This window comes from Acomys minous, assembly GCF_964271855.1.
Source record: "Acomys minous genome assembly, chromosome: 7".
Classification (NCBI taxonomy): domain Eukaryota; kingdom Metazoa; phylum Chordata; class Mammalia; order Rodentia; family Muridae; genus Acomys; species Acomys minous.
Window position 1 is genome coordinate 82,476,990 of NC_140488.1, and position 25,214 is coordinate 82,502,203.

A 25,214-nucleotide genomic window follows, 5' to 3' on the forward strand; every position below is an offset into this window, starting at 1 on the left:
TTCTCTTTTATTTAATATAGATTCTTTTCTCATGCAGTATTTCCTGATTATAGTTTCTGTCACTTCTACTCCTCTCAGTTCTTCCCTATCTCCCCTCTCCTTTCTACCTTTCATTAGAAAAGAATAGGCTTCAAAGGGATAACAACCAAACATGACAAAATAAAGCATAATAGGATGAACCAAAAGTTGTCATATTAAAGTTGGATATGGCAATGTAATAGGAGGGAAAGAGCCCCAAGAGGAGGCACAAGAATCAGAGACCCACTTGTTATCACAGTCAGGAATCCCATAAAAATACAAAGCTGAAATCTATAATATATACACAGAGGACCTGATACATACCCATGCAGGCCCTGTGCTTGCTGCCTTAGTCTCTTGCTTAGTTTATTCCGAGGGCCTTGTTCTCCTGGTGTCACCTTTGGTTCTTACATTCTTCCTATCTCCTCTTTTGTGTGGTTCTCTGAATCCTGAGGCCAGGTATTTGATGGAGACACACATTTATATCTGTCGGTATGTTCCAAGGTCTCTGTCTCTGTCTGTCTGTCTGTCAATCTCTCTCTCTCTCTCTCTCTCTCTCTCTCTCTCTCTCTCTCTCTCTCTCTCTCTCTCTCCACATTGTCTGGTTGTGGGTCTCTGTATTTGTTCCCATCTGTTGTGGAGGAAGCATTTCTGATGATGGCTACATAAGGCATTGATCTGTAAATATAACAGAATGTCATTTGGAGACCTTTCATTGTTACTTTTTAAAAGCCAGTAGTATTTGGTTTTCCACTAGGTCCTTGTGCTATCTAGTCTCTTGTTCTTGATCACCCAAGAAGTGTTGGGTATGGGTTTCATCTCATGTAGTGGGCCTTAAGTCAAAGCAGACAGTGGTTGACTATTCCCACAAGTTCTGTTCTACGATTGCCTCAGCACATTTTGCATGCAGGACAGATTGCATATCAAAGGGTTTGTAGCTGGGTTTGTGTCCACAGTTCTCTTTTGGTGTCCTTTGGAGTACCTTTCTACACCAAGGAGACTATAACATAGGGGTGAAGGTTCTGTATAGATACCAGCTCTACCTCTCCATGCTGCCTTGTGTACATTTTTTAATTAAATAGCTGTATGTCTATAATCTAGTTCTTCTAGTCTGAAGAACATGAGACAGTGTAATTTTGGTTTTTAAGTCACCTATTTGTAATAGTTGTACGGCAACACTATAAAACTAATAGATTTTTGTGCTTGAGAAATTATTTGAAACTCCGGTCTTTTCCCCCTAGGTGTTGTGCTGTTCGTTCTTACTGTGGCACTGAAAAAGCTCCCGTGGAAGTGACTGGTCCAGCAGAAGTAAGCAACGGCAACAACTTGTAAGTAGATACTACCATGGTCTAGGAACAAACATAAAAGCACAAGGAGAAATCATACTGAGGGACAATTGGTCTGTGTGGTCATGGTATGTGCCTTCAATTGATCAAGTGCAGGCCATATAGAGATGGATGCAGCTTGGGTAGCATCTACTAGGAGGAAAACTGGGTCCATCCACTGGCCTGTACTTTGCCTCTAGTATGGTAATCATCTTGATGGGAACAGTACCAGGTATTTCACCTTCATTACCAAAGAGATGTTTACAATATATCTTCTGTATTGTCTTTAAGCTACCAGGGAACCAAGAGTAATCCTAGGTTGTTTATACTATACAAGAATATTTCAAGCAGTTTACAAATTTGAGGTCATATTAGTGAAAAGGATTTTTAAAAGTCTAGAAAAAATGAACTACAACTTGAATAGAGATATGATTCTCAAAGCAGGTTGACTAGTGATAAAACTTCTTCAGAACTCAACATTTTATGGTGCTCTTATGTGAAGAACCAGTTGCACTCCTGTAGAGCAGCATGTTGTATTAGTCACTTACCATATATTTTCAATTGTCTTACCATGTACAATTGTTTGCAAGTATATATGGCCCAGGACCTGAACATTTCAGCAAAGCATTTTTCCTATAAAAACAAAAACTCAATAAGGAACTGTAAAGTGACTAGTCGATCAAGAGATCATAAATTGCTCTTTAATGAGCATCATTTCTTATCACAAAGTTATGCTGGAAAGGGAGAAATTTCTTTTTATGATGGTATAGTATATGTATAGATTATGCTCTGCTTTAAACATAGAACTTGTAAGATCCAAATAAGTGCTCGGGGGACTAGGTTTATAAGTAGTATTTCAGAATCAGCCGATATTATCTCAACTTGTTGCTTGATAGGGAAGGGTGTAAAAGAATGCTGTTGTGTGTGCAAAGATGTCATGTGGCCCGTACTTTTCTAAAAAGATAACTGTGGGTTTTACTAAAATTGAGCCTTCAAATATTTGTTCTGTCTTTCTGTTACTTTGTGTACTGGTAGATTTCCCAATGCAGTGGTGTTCTTCTTGGAAGAGAGACTGAGTCACACACACATTTTTACCGCTTTGGGGCCTACTGGGAGTAGCAGTTGAACACTTTCATTTAAATAAGGCTTTTGGAGTCATCATGATGCTGTAGTTTCTGAAAAATTAATCAGGCATATTCTTTGGGGATGGCTGAGGGAATGTAAGCACTTGCATATGTCAATTTATATCTATCAGGCCTGGACCTGGTTGTCTGGGAAAACCTCCTTCTTTCTAGACCTTGACAGATTCAATTGGAATTGGACCAGCTTGGAGCTAGAAACAAGTCTAACAGCTGTTTGACTTCCATGTTCAGCCAGCTGTGAAGCTTCCAATTTACCTGGCAGTGTGTGTTGAATAAATAGGAAACTTTTGTCCAAAATTTTTATCTCTGAGTTAAAATTCCCAGAGAAATAGTTAGCTTTCCAGGAATCCTCTCCAAGTTGTAATAAACCACCTGCCTTCTGTAGGAATAATCCACAGAAGAAGACTGTGGGCCAGCATTACCAGTTACATTTAACTTAATCACACTGGTCTCTTCTCAAAACCCCTTATATAGAGGAAGTATTCACCGTCTTATCTACTTGTTTACATATTAGCGTTAGAATTTGAGTTTTACTTATTTTTTGGAAGAGATCTATGATAAACTCATTTGAGACTGACTGGAAATAAAAACACCCCAAGTCCACTAGCAATCTTTTTCATTACAGCTGGGAGTAGCAGTACACACCGTTATCCCAGCATTTTTTAGGTAGAGGCAGTAGGAACAGGAAATCAAGGACAGCTTCAGCTACAAAACTAGTTAGAGGCCAGCTGGGGGTACATGAGGCCTTATCTCAAGAAACAAAAATGAATCAATTTATATAGAAAATAGAGGGACTATGTGGTTGAGTGTATAGACTGACGACTGATGTTAAGGGAATCCAAGTTTTATATAGTAAAACAGGGCTTTAATATCCTAACAGAAATTGAAGAAAACTAAGCAGGCCAAAAAGAAAATTTTCTATCTGAGTTATAATTTGTTAGAATGATTTGACATCTTTCTTGGCAGGGTGGTCTGATTGTCAGGCACATACAGCACACATGTTTTCTATTACTATTACCTCTGAGCTTCCAGATATTGGTTTGAGAATGCTGCTGCTAATTTCTTGCATTTCTTCTGTCTGTGGATATGAGTGATCCAGGGCCAGCAAATTTGAAATGCCATGGTTCAGAATTGCATGGTCACATGTTGCACACAGTGGTAGATCACAAAAGTGGTCACTCTTTCCTATCCTTTCTCCCATCCCTTCAAGACCTATAGTAAAATGTTTCTCCCTGCTATCCCTTGTGGAGAACTCTGTGTGATGTTTCGTAAATGTGAGCCCAAATGCACTCCTTGAAAACAACTTTGAGGCATCACATCTGTTCTCTGAGCACGGATTGAGATTTGTCCTTAGTGGATATATTTTCATGTGCTGTCTTTATGTGTATAAAATGTTGACTACATTTTGCTCTTAATGCTTTTCCCTTTCCGTCTTAATATATTTCAACTGATAAGAAATAAAAATGTAGTGTGTTCTGGATAAATAGTTATTTAAGATTGAAACGCATCTAACTAAGAATAACTTATGCCCCTTCTCAATGATAACAATTAGATTCCATGTGTTATATAGCATTATAGTTTTGCTGTAGTTTTAGTGGTGATGGGTGGAGACTTGGCAATGACAAAAGGTGGAGGTTGATACTAGATGTCAGCAATCATGGGACCTACATTGGTATCTGTCCTAATTAGCTTCAGCTGTCAACTTGACACAGTACAGAGTTATCTGAAGATGTCTAAATTGGGGGATTGCCCAGATCAGATTGGCTTGTGGCCATGTGGCCATGTCTGTGGGAAATTGTCTTTTTTTTCCTTGATAATTGATGTTGGAGGGCCAAGTCCACCACACATGGCACCATCCCTGGGCAGATGGTCCTGGGATATAAGAAAGCTAGCCGAGCATGAGCCAGGGGAGCCAACCACGAAGTAGCATTCCTTTTGATCTCCTATTCTTTTTCTGCCTCTGGGTTCCTGACCTGAGCTTCTGCTCTGGCTTTCTTCTGTGATGGATTGTTACCTGGAAATGAGAGCTAAACTAAACCTTTTCCTTCACAAGTTGTTTTTGGTCATAGTGTTCATCACAGCAACAGTAAACTAGTAAACTAGAACAGTATCTACCAGGCTGGATTATTCTGTATTTTTCCTTGAAACCAGACAAGTTACCTTTGTTCTTATCGTCCCTGTGGGGCTTATAAGTGCTGCATTAGTATATGTCTGACTTTTCCCCAGATGGGCAGTGGTGGAAGGTAGCAGCTAACTTTAAGACCTTAAGGAAGTATGGGAAGCTCTGTGGACCATTTCCCTTATCTTTTTAGTTAGGAAACCTTGACTGTCAATTTTCTTATTCTCTGCATAGATTTAGTGACTACTTCTGTAATGGATGTCTGAAACCAGGATGGAATGTTTTCCAGAGGAAGTACAGGATAAACCCGCTGAAAACCTACTTAATGCTGAAAAGGTCCATCTTACATGGGTTACATACATAGATTCAACTGATAAAGGAGAAGTTTTGCTTACCAAAAATCAAAGCAAATACAATGGAATCCATAGGAGGAGATAGTAGATTTCATGTGGGTCTTCAATTAAAAGGAAACATTAATTGTATATTGGTAATGGAAGGCCATAGATTAGCACTGCACAGAAATGAAAAGCAGTTAATTTACATTACTTGTAGGTATGATACAAAGATATGTATGTGCATTGAGTATTACATAAACACAGACACACTTACTTTTTTGCTATTATAAGTTGGTATATTGTCTAGTACTTCTTGTAGCTGCTTACTGTTGGTATGCATAAAAAGTGTTGCTTTCTATGTGTGTATAATAAAATAACTTACTCAACTTTATTTTTCATTTCATAAAATTTAATGTGTGTGCATGTATATACATGCATGTGTACACCACTTCAAACATGTAGAGGTGAGAGAATAATTTTCCTTAAAAAGATTTCTTTAACTTAGCATGGTGTTACATACCTTTAATCCTAGCACTTGGAAGCCAGAAACAGGTGGATCTCTGTGTGTTCAAGGCTAGCCTGGTCTACACAGGAAGTTCTAGAACACTCACAGCCACATAGGAAGATTCTGTCTAAAATTAGACTTATTTGTTTTTACTTTATAGGAATGGATATTTTGTTTGCATGTACATATGTACACCAAGTGCATACTGATGCTTGCAGAGGCCAGAAGAGGGCATCAGATCCCCTGGAACTGGAGTTACAGACAGTTGTTAGCCACACTGTGGGTATTGGAATTTGAACTTGGGTCTTCTAAAAGAGTAGCAAGTGCTTTCCACTACTAAGTCACCTCTCTAGTGCTTCAACTTCACGTATCTACATAGATAGAGCTAGATACATGTAGATAGATAGTTTTCTCAATAGACAATTCTGCAAATAGCTGTAATACTGGAATTTTTTCTAATGTATCTAAATTATTATTGTTTTTCTTGTTCTTGTTTCTTTTTTTCTATGAAAATAGGCACTTATATTTAACATTGACTTGGCATTTATGTCTAAAGATTGGTAGTTTCTTCTGGATAATCGTATTGCATAATTCTTGAGTTCTTGGAATTATTTGGAGGATTTTATAAAGTCAATGATTACTCTAATATGGGGCTAGTTTACACCTGACTTGGTAACTACTTACAGGAATTTTTAATGAATCAAGTGATATTGATTTAAAGGAGTACACTGCATTGTATGTAAGCGTATATAACTTTATGTGTAGTACTTTTACCTTTTTGATTTTTATTTTTAAATACTTAAATATATATGTTTATATTATTACACATAAATAATATATACTACATACAGCAAGAAAAACCAGAAAAATCAGAAATAATATTAATGCTACATTCATTCTGTTTTGGCTATTTGTATTTAACAACCTTGAAGAAAACATATTTCCTATCTTGGTGAGTCTACAGGTCTGAATGCAAATCAGTATCTATCATATCTCATTTCTACTATCAATTTAAAACATCTATCTAGACCTAAAAACATCTTAACCCCTAAAGAACTAAGCTTAATTGTAAAACTAAACTATCTGATCTTCAACTCCATCATAGGCTTGAAAAGAAATAAAATTAATTACTTGAGAAAACAGGAAGTGCAGGTTAGCAGCTTCCAAAGTGAAAGAAAAATGTCAGAGACAGTTTTCTGCCCGAACAGTCACCTAACACTCTCTATAATGTTGAAGCATCATATTCAGCCTTCAGGCCTCGTATATCTGAGATATATATTCATGAGGCAGGAACTATTGAGGACTTGCTTACCCTGTCTTGGCAAAGTTTGGCCATCGACTTTGCCTGCATCCAAGCTTGCCCTTTTTTTTTTTAGGCAGAATTCTGTTTGTGGTAGAAATGAGGGCATTTTGCCCAGTAATTGGTTTGCCACTTTTAAACCATCTCCATAAGGAGGTTCTTTGATGCTCATCATCTTCTTTGAGGTAGGCTGGGTGTTGCCAGGAGTTAACCTGTCTCGTTGTCAATGAATCTTTAAAATAGTAAAAACATCTTTGAATGCTATATTCTGTAGGTCTCTGAGGCTTTTGAAGACCTTGTCTATTTTACCTTATCTATCTATAGAATCATATCTATCTGTTAAACCTAGGATGTATATTCTTGTAATATTAATAGACTAGTAATTGGCATGACAATAATTTGATCAACTAACAATTAACTTATCCTAAACAGCTGTAATAGCACTTTCAAAGTATTCCTCTGTGGCCTGGCAAGGTTTCCCAGGCAGGGGGAAGAGATTAACCTTGAGAGGCCTAAGTCCATGTTAGAAGCAGTTTCTACTCTGCATATTGTAGGACCCACAAGGTGACTGTGCTGTCTCTCTACTACATCTGAGAAGAGTGTCTAGGTCCTCACCATGCATGGACCTTGGTTGGTGCATCAGTCCCTGCAGCAATCCCCTTCTGCCCAGAATTTTTAAATGTACATTTTATTAATTATAATATATTCAAATTACATCCTGATTGTTATCCCCTCCCTCTTATTTTCCTACTCCATCCCACCCTCCCTCTTCTGCCTATTCTTTCCTCCTAGACCTCTGTTAACAGCCTATTAGGTTTCATCAGGATAGCCTATATCCTCTTCCTCTGAGTGCCCACTAGGCCATCTTGCCAAGGGGCAATAACCAAGTCATGAACACTCGAGTGCATGTCAGACATTCACCAGCCATATGCCCCACTTCCCCTCGTGGAGAATTGTCAGTCCATCGACTATATCTGAACAGAGGTTCTTGGTTCTCTGTTTGTGTTGTCCTTGAGTGATGCATCAGTTTGTGCTTTACCCCCTGTGCCCAAATCTGCAGTCCTTGATGGTCTCCCTGTGTAGCACCCGCTCCCTCCCAGACCTTCCATCCCTGCACTTTTTCCTACAACTCTCAGAGCTCTGCCCAGACACCAGCTTTAAGTCTTGGCTTCTGTCCTGATTCCCCACTGGATGGAGTCTCTCAGAGGATATCTATGTTGGTCTAATATCTAATTATAAGTGAGTATACACCATGGGTCTGGGTTACCTCACTCAGGATGATCTTTTCCATTTCCATGTATTTGTCTGCAATTTTCAAGATTTCCTTGCTTTTAATAGCTGAGTACTATTCCATTGTGTACATGTACCACAATTTCTTTATCTATTCTTTGGTTGAGGGGCATCTAGGTTGTTTCTGTATTCTGGCTGTTATGAATAAAGCTGCTATGAACAGAGTTGAGCAACTGTCCTTGCTGTATGGTGGAGCATCTTTTGGGTATATGCTGAGGAGTGGTATGCTGTGTCTTGAAGTATCCATATTCCCAGTTCCCTGAGAAAGTGTCAGATCGATTTCCAAAGTGGTTGTAAAAGTCTTTCACTTACTTGGTTAGAGTTATACCAAGATACTGTATATTACTTGTGGCTATTGTGACTGATGTGGTTTCCCTAATTCTTTCTCAGCCACTTTGCCATTAGTATACAGGAGGGCTGTAGACTTTTTTGAGTTGATTTTATATCCAGCCACTTTGATGAAGGTGTTTATCAGCTGTAGGATTCCTTGGTAGAATTTTTGGGGTCCCTGATGTATACTATCATATTTGCAAATAGCAAAAATTTGACTTCTTCCTTTCCTATTTGCATCCCCTTGATGTCCTTTAGTTGTCTTATTGCTCTAGCTAGGACTTTAAGTACTATAGTGAAGAAGTACGGAGAGAGTGGACAACCTTGTCTTGTCCCTGATTTCAGTGGAATTGATTTAAGTTTCTCTCCATTTAGTTTGATGTTGGCTGTAGGCTTGCTGTATATTGCCTTTACTATGTTTAGGTGTGTGCCTTGTATCCCTAATCTCTCTAAGACTTTTAATATGAAAAGATGTTGGATTTCTTTCAAATGCTTTTTTAGCATCTAAGGAGATGATCATGTGGTTTTTATCCTTCAGTTTTTTTTTTAAATATGGTTGAATTTTTTCAAATGCTTTTTTGGCATCTAAGGAGATGATCATGTGGTTTTTATCCTTCAGGGTTTTTTTTATATTGTTGATTACATTCATGGGTTTCACACATATTGAACCACCCCTGCATGCCTGGGATGAAGCCCATGGTCATGTTGGATAAGATGTGTGTCTTTTGGGTCTGGGTTACCTCCCTCATGATGATTGTTTCTAGTTCCATTCATTTGCCTTCAAATTTCAAGATTTTTTTTGTAATAGCTGAGTATTATTTCATTGTGTAAGGTACCACAGTTTCTTTATTCATTCTTCTACTGAGGGACATCTAGGTTGTTTCAGATTCTGGATATTATGAATAAAGCTGCTATGAACATAGTTGAGCAAGTGTCTTTGTTATATGGTAGAGCATCTTTCTAGTATATCCCAGGAGTGGTATAGCTGGGTCTGCATGTAGCACTATCACCAATTTTCTGAGAACTCCCCAGATTGATTTCCAAAGTGGTTGTACAATTTTTTACTTCGACTAGCATTGATTGTTCCTTTTAAAGATCATGCTTGTTATCTTACTGGCTTGTTCATTGGTTTCTATTTTCAGTTCTTTTTTTCTTTCACTGGACATTTTCTTTGCTGTTTGTGTATGTGTGTATGATATGTACATTTATGTACGTGCACATGCATATTCAGGAGTATATACTTTGAAATATATAAATCAATGATGGAATGTTTTTCTCAATCACTCTCCACCTTAATTTTTGAGCAGGGTTTCTTTTTTTAAATATTATTTTAAAATAGCCTTAGTTAAACTGGGGCACGGGAGATATCAATCCTCTAAACTACCTCCCATAGTGGGGATCCCTGCCTCAATCCCATGCCATCTGCTTCCAATAACTTCTATCAATTTACTTTCCTTCCATAATCCCAAACACTTGTCAACGTTCCTATTCTGGGATGGATTCTCCATCCACACCAGAGGCAGGGTTTCTTTACTGCATGTGTAGCTCATTATTTGGGCTGAACTGAATGGCCAGAGAGCCCAAAGAATTTGCTGTTCTTGGTCCTCTCGATCTGGAGTTACAGATGTTTGACAGTACATCTGGCTTTTTATGTGGGTGTTGGGGATTCTACCCAAGCATTTTACCCACTGAGCTGCCTCCTCAGCCCCATGTTTATTATTTTTTGTTTGCTGAATATTGGGCACTTTTGCCCATCATGTTTGTGTGTACTAATATTTACATTTTTTTTCTTTAGTTGACTCTGATTTTCTTCAGCATTGTAATATGTGCTTTTATCTGACCAGGCTAAGTAGCTAATGGAATAGTCATGTCTGTTTGAACTTTACTTTCATTGAAGTTATTTAGAAGAACAGTTTGAATTTACAAATGTGTAGATGTCTCTGTCTTCTGTTTGTCAAATTTTTGTTTGTGTTGCTGTAGTTAATAAGATCTGCAGAGTCTCTATTTTGGTGATTTTTGATGTCATACTGAAGAAATTTAAGCTTTCCATGTTGACTTGACAAATTTGAGTATCAATTTTGAAGACTGAACACTGTATTATGTATTAAGGCTTTTATCTATAGAAAATAATAAGTGATCCTCATCAATTGAAGAAAAGTCACTATTTTTGTGAAGTCTTCCCACTCTAGCTCCTCAAGTTGCCTGTTGTAGTAGCCATAGGCCATACCACAAAGCACCTAAGAAAAATCAGGCATGTTCTGTGACAAAGCATTTAAAATTCTGTTAGCAAATATTACCGAAGTATGAAGTGCTTTGTCCGAATTCCTTAAGCCTTTTTCCCAGGAAAGGAGGAATGAGATTCAGGTGAACTGTAATATTTTTCTCCCTAATTGTTATGAAACAATTCCATGTAGGCAAAGAGAAAAATGTTTAGAACCAGAAAATCAAATCCCAGGTGCATTCAAACAAAATTGAAAACAGGAACAAAAGGAATAAAGGAGAATAAATATCAGACACCCGCAGTTATGTAATGCATGTCTGCTCTTTCTAGTCTCAGTCTTCCCCATACTCACTCTCCTCTTGCTACCCAGGGCTGACTTTTCATATTTCTTCTATCATTGCTTTGGTGTTGTCATGTCCCTCTACTGGAAATATCTTCCAAGTCATAAGTGATCTAATTCTTTCTTGAAAATCTTAGTATAGTGTACTTAGTGAGACACTATTTTCTGAATTAATATATTGTGGCTTTGAATTTCATCTCCACCAAGGTGCTATTACCTCTTTGGGCCTTAGTTTTTACTCTGTATAAAATGGGAATACTAACCTCATCTCCAACAACTGTATTAAGTAAGCCAAACAATGATAATAATGATTATTTCTCATCATTATAATTCCTGTCTTACTTACTGTCTCATTCAGTGTGGAATTTAAATAATCAAACAAGTATTCACCTCTGTAAATTAAGAGATCTTTTTCTTTTTCCAAATTGGGAGTGAATTAACCTCACCATTGGCAGTGCCTACATTAGATGTTGGTGTCTACACCGCCTATACAATACAATTTCATTATTTTGGTATTTAAAAACATTCTGAAACACATTAATACTATTATTGCTAAATGCTATATCACCATATCCCTGATTGCATCTATGCATTCATTCAATGGCTTTCTTTGCAAGTGAATGTCAACAGTAATATGCTATTATCTAAAGCTTTATTTTTATTCTTAGTGGCAATGCTCCTTAACAAAAGACATAGCGTGTAGCTTATTGCAAGCTTCATTACACTCGACCCTGCTGATCTTCATAATTTGGATCAACATTTATTGACCAACATGATCCAATGGACTCATTTGAATTCAGTCAATACAATCAACTTGGTGTGAATCTCAATATAGGTCAATAAATTTATATTCAGACATTAATGACTTGTTAGTTGAAAGTTTTATGAAGCAATACAAGAGAATATCTTGTTGGGTACATTACTTCTGTCATTCATTTGACTTGCCGGTTTTGGCCTTGGTGAGAAGGTTGTAGCAAAAATTATGTAAAATTTTAACAATCAAATTGTATTCATAGATATTCCATATATAACCTTGCAAACCACAGAATGGGTAAAGATCTCCAGACTGACACTTAAAATAGCAGGCCTTTCATCAAACACATTTTAGGAGATGTGACAGAGTAAAGGCATTTTTGTTCAGTTACATTCTTGTGCTGTTTTGCTTGCTCCTAGCACATTTTAATCAGAATTTCAAATTTTGTTCCTTCCAAATCTGCCTCATTTATGCATTGTTTATGATTGTGAGTATATATTCTTCTCAGCAGGGCTTTGTGATTTGAATAGTTGCCTGCATTCAATATTAATACAGCATTAGACTTTATTAGGTTTCTCTACCTTTCCATCCTACAACACTACTTTGCCTACAATGTTTGTCAAGATATTAGTGGGAAAAACCACAAGAGTTTAGACATTTGTAAATCTTTTTGTTATATGCTACATTTATGTCTTCTTTTCTGTGCCTTTATGTGATCAGAAGTAGAATCCAGGCTTCCTTGGCTAGCTTTGCTTGGTGGTAGTGAGTTTGGTAGGAAAAGCTGGGAGAGATAACAAATGGCATTCCTTAGGATTCATGTTTGGCTGTAGCAAAGAAAACACATTGTAACAACATCAAATTCAAAGTGTAAATAATGGCACCATTTGCATTTGTAATGCTTCCATGAAGTCTGACTTTATTTTAATTGTCTTCTTTTTTGAAAGGTCAAGGCAGGGTTTCACCATGTAATATAAGCTTCCCTGAAATGGTCTACATAACCTGGAGTAGCCTTCACCTCACAAGCCTCATACCTTAGTTTCTTGAGTGTTGTAATTTCACCATGCCTGTCTTCCTTTCATTAGACCAATAGCTCTCAATAAGGTATGATTTTACTTCCTTGAGGAACATTTGACAATATCTGGAGGCATTTTAATTGACGTAACTTGTATACCAGAATGGGGATTCTTACTGGAACCTGGTGAAAAGTAGGCACTAAGCATTCCTCATTGCAATAGGTAGCTTCCACTCAAGAGTTATCTGGGATTAATTATCCACAATACCATATTAAAAAACCTTACATTTTCAGAGGTATCATGCCTTTTACTGTAGCTCAGTCATCAGAAGTAGAATCCACGATTCATTCTCTCAGCTAGCTCACATTATGCAAGTCTTTTAACACTGCAATTTACCTGTGTCAGATGCACAGCAGTGAATACACTTCTCTATATGAGGGAAATTGTTTTCTGCTAACTGATGACCTCACTTTAGCAGTTTCTTTCCCAGCACATCAGAACTCACAGTGAGACTTGCTGTAGCAAGTGCACTTTTGAGAAGCTTTATGACATCTAAAGACCCTCTTTGGTTTTCATACTGTGCTGTTATATTGTTTATAAGCTAGCAGTAAATTATTTATAGAGATTGGGCTCACTTCTCTCTCTCTTCCTTTCTCCCTTTCTTCTCTTTCTCTGCTATCTTCCTTCCTTTTTTCCCTCTCATCCCCTCCATCTGTTTCTTACTTTCCCCTAAAACTATTTTATCTAGAGGTAAGATTTTATGTGATAGCCATCCTGCCTGTGTGTGTGTTGGGGAAGGGCAGGAGTTAAGTGCCCTCTTTGCATTTACATGGTACTTTTTATAGCACTAAAGTCATCTGCTTTTCATTTATTAAACCCTGATTTATAAAGAATTATTAACTAACACAAATACAACATCTCACACATTTATATTATTTTTTGGCTATTTTATTGGTTGGACTATTTTGTTGAAAAGAAAGTAGCATCAGCAAATGAGTACTTTGGAAAAAAGTCAATCTCATGGATATGGTGTTTTCAGAGTTGTATAAATCATTATACATATATGTGTCTATGTATGATATGTATTTGGTTTATATATGATTAGAAGGCAGATTAAACAAGGAAACCTAGCACAGCAGTAATAAAAACTCAAATTAAATATTTTTAGTAGCTGGTGTGGTGGCACACACCTTTAATCCCAGCACTCAGGGAGGCAGAGGCAGGTGGATCTCTGTGAGTTCAAGGACAGCCTGGTCTACAAAGCGAGTCCAGGACAGCTAAGGCTACACAGAGAAACCTGTCTTGAAAAACAAAAACAAAAAGCAAAACAAAATCTTTAATGTATTGAACAACATTAGGTTCTTGATATATCCTGGTTTATAGCTTGTTTTTATTTCTCAAAAATGTCTCAGTAACATAATTTAGCCATGTTGTGGCTGAAGAGTATCCCATTTTGTGTACTTACTCATTTGTCCCTTGATAGATACTTAAGTGTTTTCTATATCTTAACTATTGTGAGCCACTATGGAAGTCCCCAAGTATTTCTAAGGTAGTAACTTCATTTCTTTTGGTTATATATCTAGCGAGCTGATTGTTAGGTCATCTGGCAGTTCTGCTTTTCAATTTCTTTAGAGATTTTTTTTATAATGTTCACTACAGTCACTGCACCAATCTGCATTCTCACTAACAATATACTGAGGTTCCATTTTGTGTATCATACCAACATTTGTTACCAACTAAAAACTTCAAATGAATGCAGGTAGACTTTAAAATAGTGCTTGCCAGAGTTAGGGGTGTGAGAGAGGAAATGAGGACATGTATGTCAAAGACACCACATGAGCTATTGTAATCAGACTGCTTTGAAGATTACTCCTATATGAGCAATATGAGTAGATTTTAGCTATTCTGCCACAAATAAAGTCCGTAGCTGTTTACTGTATATTTGTGTTTCATAGGGTCATGTTATAGGCTTTTAATCATACACAGTGGAATTTAATTTTGCAAAGGTTCCTTAGAATGTCTGGAGGTATTTGTGCTGGTTTGAATTAGAATGGACCCCATTGGATCTTATGTTTAAATACTTGTTCCCTTCTTCTCCTCCTCCCCTTCCTCCTCCTCCCCTTCCTCCTTCTCCTCCTCCTCCTCCTTCTTCACTGTTTGAGAAGTGTTAAATTCTTGGGGGAAGGTGTGTCACTGTTAGTGGACTTTGATGTTTAAAGACTCATGCCAGTCCCAATGTGCTCTCTGCCTCTGGCTTGTTTTTGAGATGTGAGCTCTCAGCTGTTCCTGCGGCCATGCCTTTGCTTTTCTATAATGGACTCTGACTCTGTGGAACCATAAACTGAACCCAGTGCTTTCTTTTACAAGTTGCCATGGTCATGTTGTTCTGTCACAATAACAGAGTAGTAAATAATGAAGCACCTCAAGGGACATAAATGACACCATATTTGAACTAAATAAATTGGTACACAACACGTTTCTAAGGGAAGTTCAGTTTCATCATACCAATGCTTTCTTTTCTTCATATAGATAAGCTGTCTTTAATTTCTTAACTGTTATTCATTGTCATTTCATTATATCCACTTCATATTCAAAATGATTGTCATTATTTGGACTCTATTGAACATAAGTTTGTAATATGCTTCTTGATAAATCATTTTTTCTTGTATCTTTGTAATTTGTACAGTCTTCCTGTGCAGTTTATTTGGAGGTTTTGATCCTTTAAAGAGCCTACGTGGAAAAATTATATGTAAGCTTTCTGACACTACCTGTTATTGAGTACACAGTTGTATTTAAATCAGAGACTGTAAATTTCACACTACTTTTTTCTTTGACAATCTAATCAAAGTTGATTCCATGAAAAAAAATACAACCATAAATTTCCAAAAATTTAGTGAGTTCAAGGATCCCTGTGTGTCCGTAAAATCATTTTAATTTCAAAAATACAGTCCTAGGCATACTTACATCACAATAGTACTTTCTGGTTTCTTATTTCTTATCCTCATCAGAGAGAGACGGGGAGAGAGGGGGGGAAGTGTCATAAATTATTAGTAGGAGGTAAAAAATTACTTCTATGTAAATAAATCGATTTCCTAATATGATTCTGCTTTGACTGAAGCATCTCACTCTCATACTAATTTCTTTGAGTTAAGCACAAAATTGGTGCAGTTCACTAGGAATAATAAGGACAGTAGATGAAAAATATCTGAGTTCATTTATTTTACTTTCAATGACCCTTAGTTTTCTTATGTCTCAGATGCAAAGAATTGAACTTATTCTGAAGTCATTTCCACATTAAATGTTACATTTATTATCAGAAAAAAGTTTAAAGTTTTTATCTCTTATTGGTATATATTCATCATATGTATATCTATTATATGTATAGCTCGTTTTCATAATGATAGTATCTTTCAAAACCCACTAAGTACTTTGACCATATTTAACTCACATATTCTGTCTTTATTCTCTTTCCACCTACCATTTAATTCTTTCCTTTTGCCAGTTTGCTTTCTGTTTTCATGTCATGTATATAAAAGTGTTTTTTTTTATCTCAACATAAACATCCAGAATCTGCACATGGAAGAAAATAAGATATTTATTTTTTTGGACCTGCTTTATTTAACTTAATGTAGTGATCTCTATATGTATCTATTTCCCAGTGAATGATAAAATGTCATTCCTCTTTATGGCTGATGTGTGTGTGTGTGTGTGTGTGTGTGTGTGTGTGTGTGTGTGTGTGTGTGTTATATAACATATAATATAACTTAATATGTTGTATAATATTTATATAGTATATTATATATTATATGAATAGATATAATTTTCCTTATCTGTAGTCTGTTAATGGACACCCAAGTTAAGTTGGTTCTCTAACTTACCTATTCTGACTAGTGTTGCAATAAAGTTCTAACTTTAACTAGGAGATTATATACTAACTGATTCTATGGCCTAAAGCACCCTACATCTCTGTAATTATGCTCCTGTAAATTATGCCAAGTTCTTTCTAATACTGAACTTCTAGTCTGTTCAACAACCGCTTGGAATAAGAAAGGAATTTATCTACTCACTCCTATCTCTATTACTAGTATGTTTTATGCATTTGTGGTGTTTCATTTATGCTCTTTCAATTTCAAACTCCACAGGTGATAAACAGCACTCTTTTATCATTGTTATCTCTTCCATGATTATGTTGAGCTATAAGTACCATTTATAATCAGATGCCATTGGTTCTCCTCAGAAACACATGGGCTTATGTAACTTAATAGACATGTCATATGTGATTATTTATATAAAATTTTTCTTTCTGACATTTCTTCTTTGAGACAGTCTCTCTATGTAACTAAGGATGTGCTCAAACTCACAGTACCTCTTCCCTCACAGCCTCAGGGGTGCTAAGATTACTTGTACCACCATACCCATCAAGTGGACAATACTAACAGGAAAATCAAGGGGAGGCCTTTCACTTTTCATCTCCTCCTCCTCCTCTTCCTCCTTCTCCTTTTCTTGTTCCTCTTCCTCTTTTTCCTTCTCTTCCTCATCCTTCTGTGAGATAGGATTTCTCTATATAGGACAGTCTTCTACTCCAGACTGCCCTTCAACTCAAAAGATTTTTGTGGGTGGTCTGATGTTCTCCTTCTACTAGGAGTTCTGTCTAGTTCGAGGGTGTCCTCTTCAATCTCCCTGGCCCCTGCTACTAGTAGTCTTTGCTTGAGTCTATCCTCATATTCTCCTAGACGCTTATCCTGACTTAGGTCTCCAGCTTGTAACAGAGATGCTCCTGCCCACAGTTTCTCTTCTGTCCTTCTGCCCAAGCTGTCCCTAGGTCTGATCTCCATCCTTTCTTTCTGCACTCCCTCTCCTACCTTGTTTCTCGTCTTCAAGCACTACCTCTGTCTTTTCTATTTCAGAGTGAGATTTAAGTATCCTCTCTTGAGTCCTCCCAGTTGCTTATTTTCTTTGGGTCTATGAATTATAGTGTGTTTATCTTGTACTATATGACTAAAATCCATTTATGAGTACATACCATGTGTGTCTTTCTGAGTCTGGGTTATTTTACTCAGAATAATCTTTTCTAGTTCCATCCATTTGCTGGCAAATTGCATGATTTCTTTGTTTTTAATTGCTGAGTAGCATTTGATTGTGTAAATGTACCAAAATTTCTGTATCCATTCTTTGGTTGAGGGACATCTAGTTTGTTTCCAGATTTTAGCTATTATGAATAAAGTTGTTATGAGCATAATTGAGCAAGTGCCCTTGTTGTATGGTGGAGCATCTTTTCGGGTATATGCCCAGGAGTGGTATAGCTGGGTCTTGAGGTAGAACTATCCCCAATTTTCTGAGAAAGCACCAGATTGACTTCCAACGTGGTTGTATAAGTTTGCACTCCCACCACAAATGGAGGAATGTGCCCCTTTCTCCACATCCTAGCCAGCATGTGCTGTCATTTGAATTTTTGATCTTTGCCATTCTGATGGGTGTCAGAGTTGTTTTGATTTGCATTTCCCTAATGATTAAGGGCATTCACCATTTCTCTAAGTGCTTCTTGGCCATTTGAGATTCCTCTGTTGAGAATTCTCTGCTTAGCTCTGTACCCCATTTTTTTATTGGGTTATTTTGTTTGTGTTAAATTTCTTGAATTCTTTATATATTTTGGATATTAGCCCTTTGTCAGATTTAAGATTGGTGAAGATGTTTTACCAATCTGTAGACTGCCATTTTTATTCTATTGACAGAGTCCTTTGCCTTGCAGAGACTTTTCAGTTTCAGGAGGTCCCATTTATTAGTTATTGATCTTAGGGCCTAAGATGTTGGTCTTCTGTTCAGGAAATTTTCTCCTGTGCTCTTTCCCACTTTCTCTTCTATTAGATTTAGAATATCTGTTTTTATGTTGAGGTCTTTTATCCATTTGGACTTGAGTTTTGTTCAGGGTGATAAATATAGATCTATTGGCATTTTTCTAGACATCCTGTTAGACCAGCACCATTTGGTGAAGATATATTTTTTTCCATTACATGGCTTTGGCTCCTTTATCAAAAAACAAGTGTCCATGGGTGTATGGGTTTACTTTCTGGTCTTAGATGCAATTCTATTGATAAACCAGCCAGATGAAAATAGTTTCATCTTTCTTTTATTTTTATTATATGTAGGTTGCTAAATATTAAACCTAAGCCTTATACATGCCAAGCAAGGCCTGTGCCACCAAACTACATGACCATCCCTTAAAATTAAGTCTTTTGAATTCAGACAAAACTGTTGTGTGAGCTAATGTCCTCACAGCTAAGCAAAGATAGCCAAAGACTGATGAAAACCGATGGAAATGAATGTGAATATATAAATATGCCCAGAATGATATGGGTTTGAGACAATAATATCAGAGTTCAGAAGAGCAAAATAATACTATCATTAATTTATTTTTGCTGTTGATTTCAGGCTTTATTTCACCATGGTCAAATAGGATACATGGAGTTAATTGAATTTTCTGTGTTTTTGAGATTGTTTTGTGTTCTAAGGTGTGGTTTATTTTAGATAAAATTCCACGGGCTTCTGAATAGAATGCATATTCTCTGGTATTGGGGTGAATATTCCTTAGATACCTGTCAGGTACATTTTATGTTGATGTCATTTCATTCGAGTGTTTCTGTTTATATTTTGCTCAGATGAGCTATTATTTGTGATGGTTGGCTACTTAAATGACCTACTATCATTGAGTTGAAGTTATTCTGGGTGTCTATATCCTGAAGTATGCATTTTATGAAGTGGGTGTGCCAGAGTTCGGTAAATATATCTTTAGGATTGTAATGTCTTCTCAGTTTCTTTGATCAAAATGAAATGTTATCTCTTTGGATGAATTCCAGCTTGAAGTATATTTTCTCAGATATTAGGATAGTGATGTCTCGTGGTTTCCTTGTCCCATATGCCCAAAATAATTTTGTTCCATTTGTTCACTCTGAGATGGTAAGATGAGTTTCATGTAAATAACAAGACCCCAGATTTTGTTTCTTAATCATTCAACTTATCTGTGCGTTTTGCAACCAGAGGGTTGATTAATTCTTCAATTTCTTGTTGAAAGGTTTGTGTTGTTTTCCATTTTTTTTTTTGTTTCTGTTTGTGTTCTTAGTCCTATTTTGTGTTTCATTTGTTTTCTTTTTATAGTCTCTTGGCTGTATTCATTCTTCTTGTTGGCCCAGAGTATTTCTTCTAGTATTCTCTGGAAGGAATGAATTGATTTCACTTATTTATATAATGTTATATTGTTCATTATCTTTCGACTTTGCCATTCTGTTCTACTGGATAATATTATCTGGCATTTGTGTTCTTTTATAATTTAGAGTGCATTATTCCAGGCTTTGCTGGATTTTAGCATTTCTACTGGTGGGAAAAAACAGCTGTTGTGTTGTGTTTTCCTTTATATGTGACTTCATTTTCTTTTTCAACTTTCAGTGCCTTCTCTTTGTTCTGTATTAGTGTTTTTAGAATATGCTGTGGGGAATTTCTTTCCTCATCCTGCTTGGTGATGTTCTATGTGCCTCTTGTATCTCTCTATAGGCATGTCTTTTCTTAGTTTGGGAAATTTTTCTTCTATGATCCTATTGAAGATCTGGTCTGTGCCACTGGCTAGGGATTATTCTTATTATATCCCTATAATTCATAGACTTGGTCTTATCATCATGCCTTATTGTTCCTGCATATTCTTTCAGAGTTTTTAATCAGTTATTTAATTAATTATAATCTGATTGATTAGTCCAGTTCCTTTACTTTATCTTCAAGACCTGATATAATCTATCTTTGCTTGATTCATTGTACTTTTAAAGATTTCCACTGAATTTTCTAGCTGGGTTATTTCAGTTTTTGTTTTCTTCAGTATTTCTACTTCCTTAGTGAATTCAGTTTTCAGATACTGAATTGCCCTTGTCATTTTTTTCAGCAACATATTTGTTTTCCTTGACCTCACCACTCAGTTTATTCATGTACTCTTTAGGTTCACCAAGGTGTTTGTCAGTGTCTTTTTTATTTTTTGTTTTTGTTTTTATTTCTTTTATTTTGAGATTATAATATAATTATACCATTTCTCCCTTCCTTGTCCTCCCTCCAGGGTCAGTGTCTTTTTTAAACACAAATTCTTTGATCATGTTTATGATTGTTCTTTTAACATTCTGTGTCCTGGGAGTCATCTAGGTAATTTTCATTGGATAAAATTTCTGTATTATTAATGGGTTGTGTATGTAGGGTTGGGGTAAGAAATTATCCTGGCCATTCTTATTACTTGTGTTTTTTAAATGTGACCTGTGCATGTGGACTTCTTTTATTGGTTGTGAGCCTGATGTGAGATTCTAGCCTTTCTCTGTTGAATGGATGTTCGGTTCTGTGTTTGCTGTTGTTGAGGCTGATTGATTTCAGAAGAGTTGGTAAGTCATCTGACTGGGCATGTTCAGAGGCCAGGATACGTAAAATAGTCATTCTGGGAATGTGGGAATGGCATGGGTCCATAGAGATGTGGGACACTTACCTGGCTGGGCTGGTATATAGGCTGCATGACCAAAACTAAACCTTGGAGTATTGAACTGGCATGAGCTAATGTGTATGGAGCACTAACCTGGGTGGCGTGGTGAGCAGGCTCAAATTAATCTTAGGTGTGTAAGGAGGTAAGGGCAGATGGTGGTCTGGGCATTCATCTGGCTCTTGTTTGTTTGTTTTCCTTTTAGGCATCACAATTCTTTAATTCCAAGATCTTGATGATTTTCTACTTTACTTTCTTCTCTTCTAAAAGTTTGATCATTTTAAAATTCATATTTGCATGCATGATCCACTGAATTATGTGTAAGGTTTGCATTACACAGTTGTCCATATCCATCAACATTTCTTGAAAAGACTCCTTTCTTCATTAAGTTCAAAATTTATCTGCATTTGTATACATTTATTACTAAGCTTTCTCATTTTTCAACTGATCTATGTACTGATCTTTTTACTATTATTGTACTCTCTTAATTATAGCAGCTTATAGTAAGTGCTAAACTCATGAAGTGTACATTTATAACTTTACTGTTTGAATGGTAGCTTATAAATATAATTTAATATCCATTTCATATTCAGTTTTTCCAAATATTTTAAAAATCATGTCTGTCTAATTGGTTCATTCAAATCAGGATAAAGAGTAAGGAATATTGTTCAGTCATGCTGGGGCCCTGGGCTTGATCTATAGTTCTGAGGAAAACAAAAAACAGGATGTAACAGAGTTTACTTTGTTTACATACTAGATTAGATTGTCTCTTAATTGTCTTCTATAGGAGTGTCTCCTTTCCCAACTTACCATACCTTAAAACAAACAGCAAACACACAAACTAATTGCCAATAATAAGCCATATCTTTATTTTGGCTAATTTTCCCATTAATGCTGTCATTATTTTATTTTATTTTTCAGACAGATTTCCATTATGTAGCTCAGCCTGGCATGGAACTTACTATATATCTCATGGTTGACATGAATTCATTGCAGTCCTCCTGATTTAGCCTAGAATCATACATACTGTGATTCTAGGTGTGTGTGTGTGTGTGTGTGTGTGTGTGTGTGTGTGTGTGTGTGTGTGTGTGTTTATGGTATCATTTATGACATTTTGTATTTTGCAGATGTCTTGTAAAGAGGTGACTCGATACTGATAGGATGCATATTTGAATTTTTGGTAGACTGATTTTCAGGTTGCTTTTTAACTAACATGACTGACTTAATATTTAGTTATTCTGGTTTAAGTGCTACTGTGTTTGGTGACTTCACAATTTTGGCTTTTATTGAGTCCCTGTAAAATTCTTCATTGACCTTTCATCAAGTGGAATTAGCAGAGATTACTGTTGTTTCCCTGTATTCATTATTTATCCATTTCTTTTTTTATCTCATGTATATGTGTATTTTGCCTACATGTATGTCTGTGGATGACCATTAAGCAGCTCTTATGGAATCCAGAGGAGATCCTTGTATTCACCAACTGGAATTGCAGGCAGTTTTGAGCTGGGAATCAAACACATGCTCTCTGAAAGAGCACTCAGTGATCTTAGCTACTGAGACATCACTCTAGCCTCTAGACTCATTATTGAACTGATCGTTGTGCAATGATACCATTCTTAGATATGCATTTCTCTTAATTAACTAGGTTTATATACAGAATGACTTTCCTCTGTTAACTCTTTGGTTTTCTTAAAATATACTTAACGAGAGGAAAGTGAGGATAAATGTTTAATTATTTATTTACATTGAGAATAACAATTGTGACCTTAATTGTGACCAGTAATTATTGTTAGTCTTATTGTGAATTTATATACATTTCATACATTTGCATTTATTAGCCATTATTATTTCTGATTTTTAAATTACCTGATCTCAGTTAATTTTAAGTTTCTTCATCTCATCTTACTCTTTATCAGATGCCTTGCTGTTTGGCATAGCCATTTCTCCAAAGACTCCCTAGAAGTTTTAAATGAAAAACAGCATATATAAGCCACATTTTGGGAACCATGATGAAATAAACACATCGTGATTTTAGTTGTCATTGTTTAGCTCTTGAGTTCTAAAACTATTTAAAACCTTCATGGCAATGTTTATAGTATTCTCATCATCTATGGTGAATTGTCAGTATAAAAGACTGGCCCTATAATAGGAATTTATTAACAGACTTTACTGAAATTCTGCAGCAATTTATTAGTTTATCTATGGTTGTAAGGGATTGAAACGTTCTGGAGGGAACTAATTTACTGAAGGATTTTTTGAGGCAACAATTCATTACAGTGTAAATATTGGTGACCCTGCCAATAGGACTGAATTACTGGTATGTTTATAAAAGGGCCACTTTTAGCCATATATCAAAGTTTGGTTTATGTTGGGTCACCAATTTTCCTTTCACCAGTGTCAAACTTACTTTCCTGTCATATTTGCTCCAGGATTGAATCTGCTGTGGGTGTATAAATTTTTATTAAACTAGACAACACTCTGAATCTGTGGATTTTAAAGTGACATATTTTGTATGGAACTAGCTAGACATCTTGATTTCATTACCTTGAATAAAGTTATGTTCTACTTTGCATAAACTATTTATTCTTTTATTTGCATCTGAAAATGACTTTTTCTCATTAGTGATGCCTGCTGCAATATTGAAAATACTATATAATTTAGCAATCCTATGACAATATCCAGGCAGGTGTTGTATATTGCCTCAGTCTGTCTATTTTTCATTTTTAAGAAATGAAAGGTCAAAGACTGCTTCATTTTATGATTTAAAATTCAAATGGTAAACTTTCTTGTGATCAGTATGTTGTTCACCTACTTTTCTCTAAGTCTTATTTGTATGGAATATTAGAATAAACAAAGTCTACATGAGAATGATACTAATTATTTGCCTCTCTTTATATATATATATATATATATATATATATATATATATATATATCTTTATATCACTACTATCTACTTCTTTCAATTTAGATGCTTTTACATGCAATAACTGCCTGGGATTTTTAGTATGTTTTCTTTGTCTTTGCTTGATTGAACTTATCAGCCAACATCTTAGAGTAAGCCTGGCCTAAAGGTGCATTTCCGGTAGTCCTAGCACTTGGGAGGCAGGAGGCAAAAGGAGGCAAGGGAGGCAGGGGGAGACATAGGGACACAGAATGATCCAGAGTTTAACATCATTATAGTACTTGGGAAATGGGAGGCAAGAGCAGGAATTCAAGGCCATGCTTAGCTACATAATGTGATCAAGGCCAAAATAATCCCTCTGCAAAATACAGAGTACTAATAATTTAAAGTAAAACACTAAGAGGTGTCATAGAGAAAATTTTAGGCATCCTACTTCTGATGTGCATGTGTTTGGTGTTGATCCAAGCTCCAAAAAAGTTTTGCTCAAGTAAGTATTTTAGTAGTGCTGTCTCTATCCAACTCCTCAACAGAAACATTGATTGCTGGCCTGTGGTTCTTACACAGATGATGACATCACTTCAATCATTTTGTAGGAATAATAGGGTATATATATATTTACTGTATAGCATAGAGTCAGTGGGTCTTTACAAATATTTTGGCTCTATTTGTATTTCATCTGAAATAAAATGAACTGCAGTTAAAGCTTTAAAAACAGCTTCATTTATGCATCCTTCATACTGCATGACAGTCCATTGTGTAGCACTGGGGCAAACCATCCCCCTTGTCTTTGCATTTTATTTATGAATTTTACATGAAATCATTACCATTTTTGCATTCAGTTCTTTTTCAGTAGCGGAAGCAGGAATCTAAACAGGCTGTTACATTTCAAAGACACATTCATTAGGCCTGAATTATGAGTTCAGCAGATCCTGAAAATAGGAACTGCACAGAACCTCCTCACAGCTGTCGTTTTGCTTCTCCCTTACAACTGCCATCGTCCCACACGGAATGACGATGCCACTCCACACCCACCAGATGATTTTGCCCCCATTTTAGGGCATCAGCCATGAATACAGAAATCTTGGGTTTTTATCACAATCAAAATAGGCTTCTTTTAAGGA

At 36.2% G+C, this 25,214-nt stretch overlaps 1 protein-coding gene across 1 annotated transcript in view; it reads left to right on the plus strand.

Annotated features, from left to right (window-relative positions):
* LOC311602458 (melanoma-associated antigen B18-like) overlaps positions 1 to 25,214 on the plus strand; it is a 289,495-nt gene that overhangs the window by 12,907 nt on the left and 251,374 nt on the right. Inside the window, exon 2 of the mRNA XM_084790568.1 lies at positions 1,260 to 1,346. The gene's annotated coding sequence lies outside the window, so the exon portion shown is untranslated. The remainder of the gene's footprint in view (positions 1 to 1,259; positions 1,347 to 25,214) is intronic.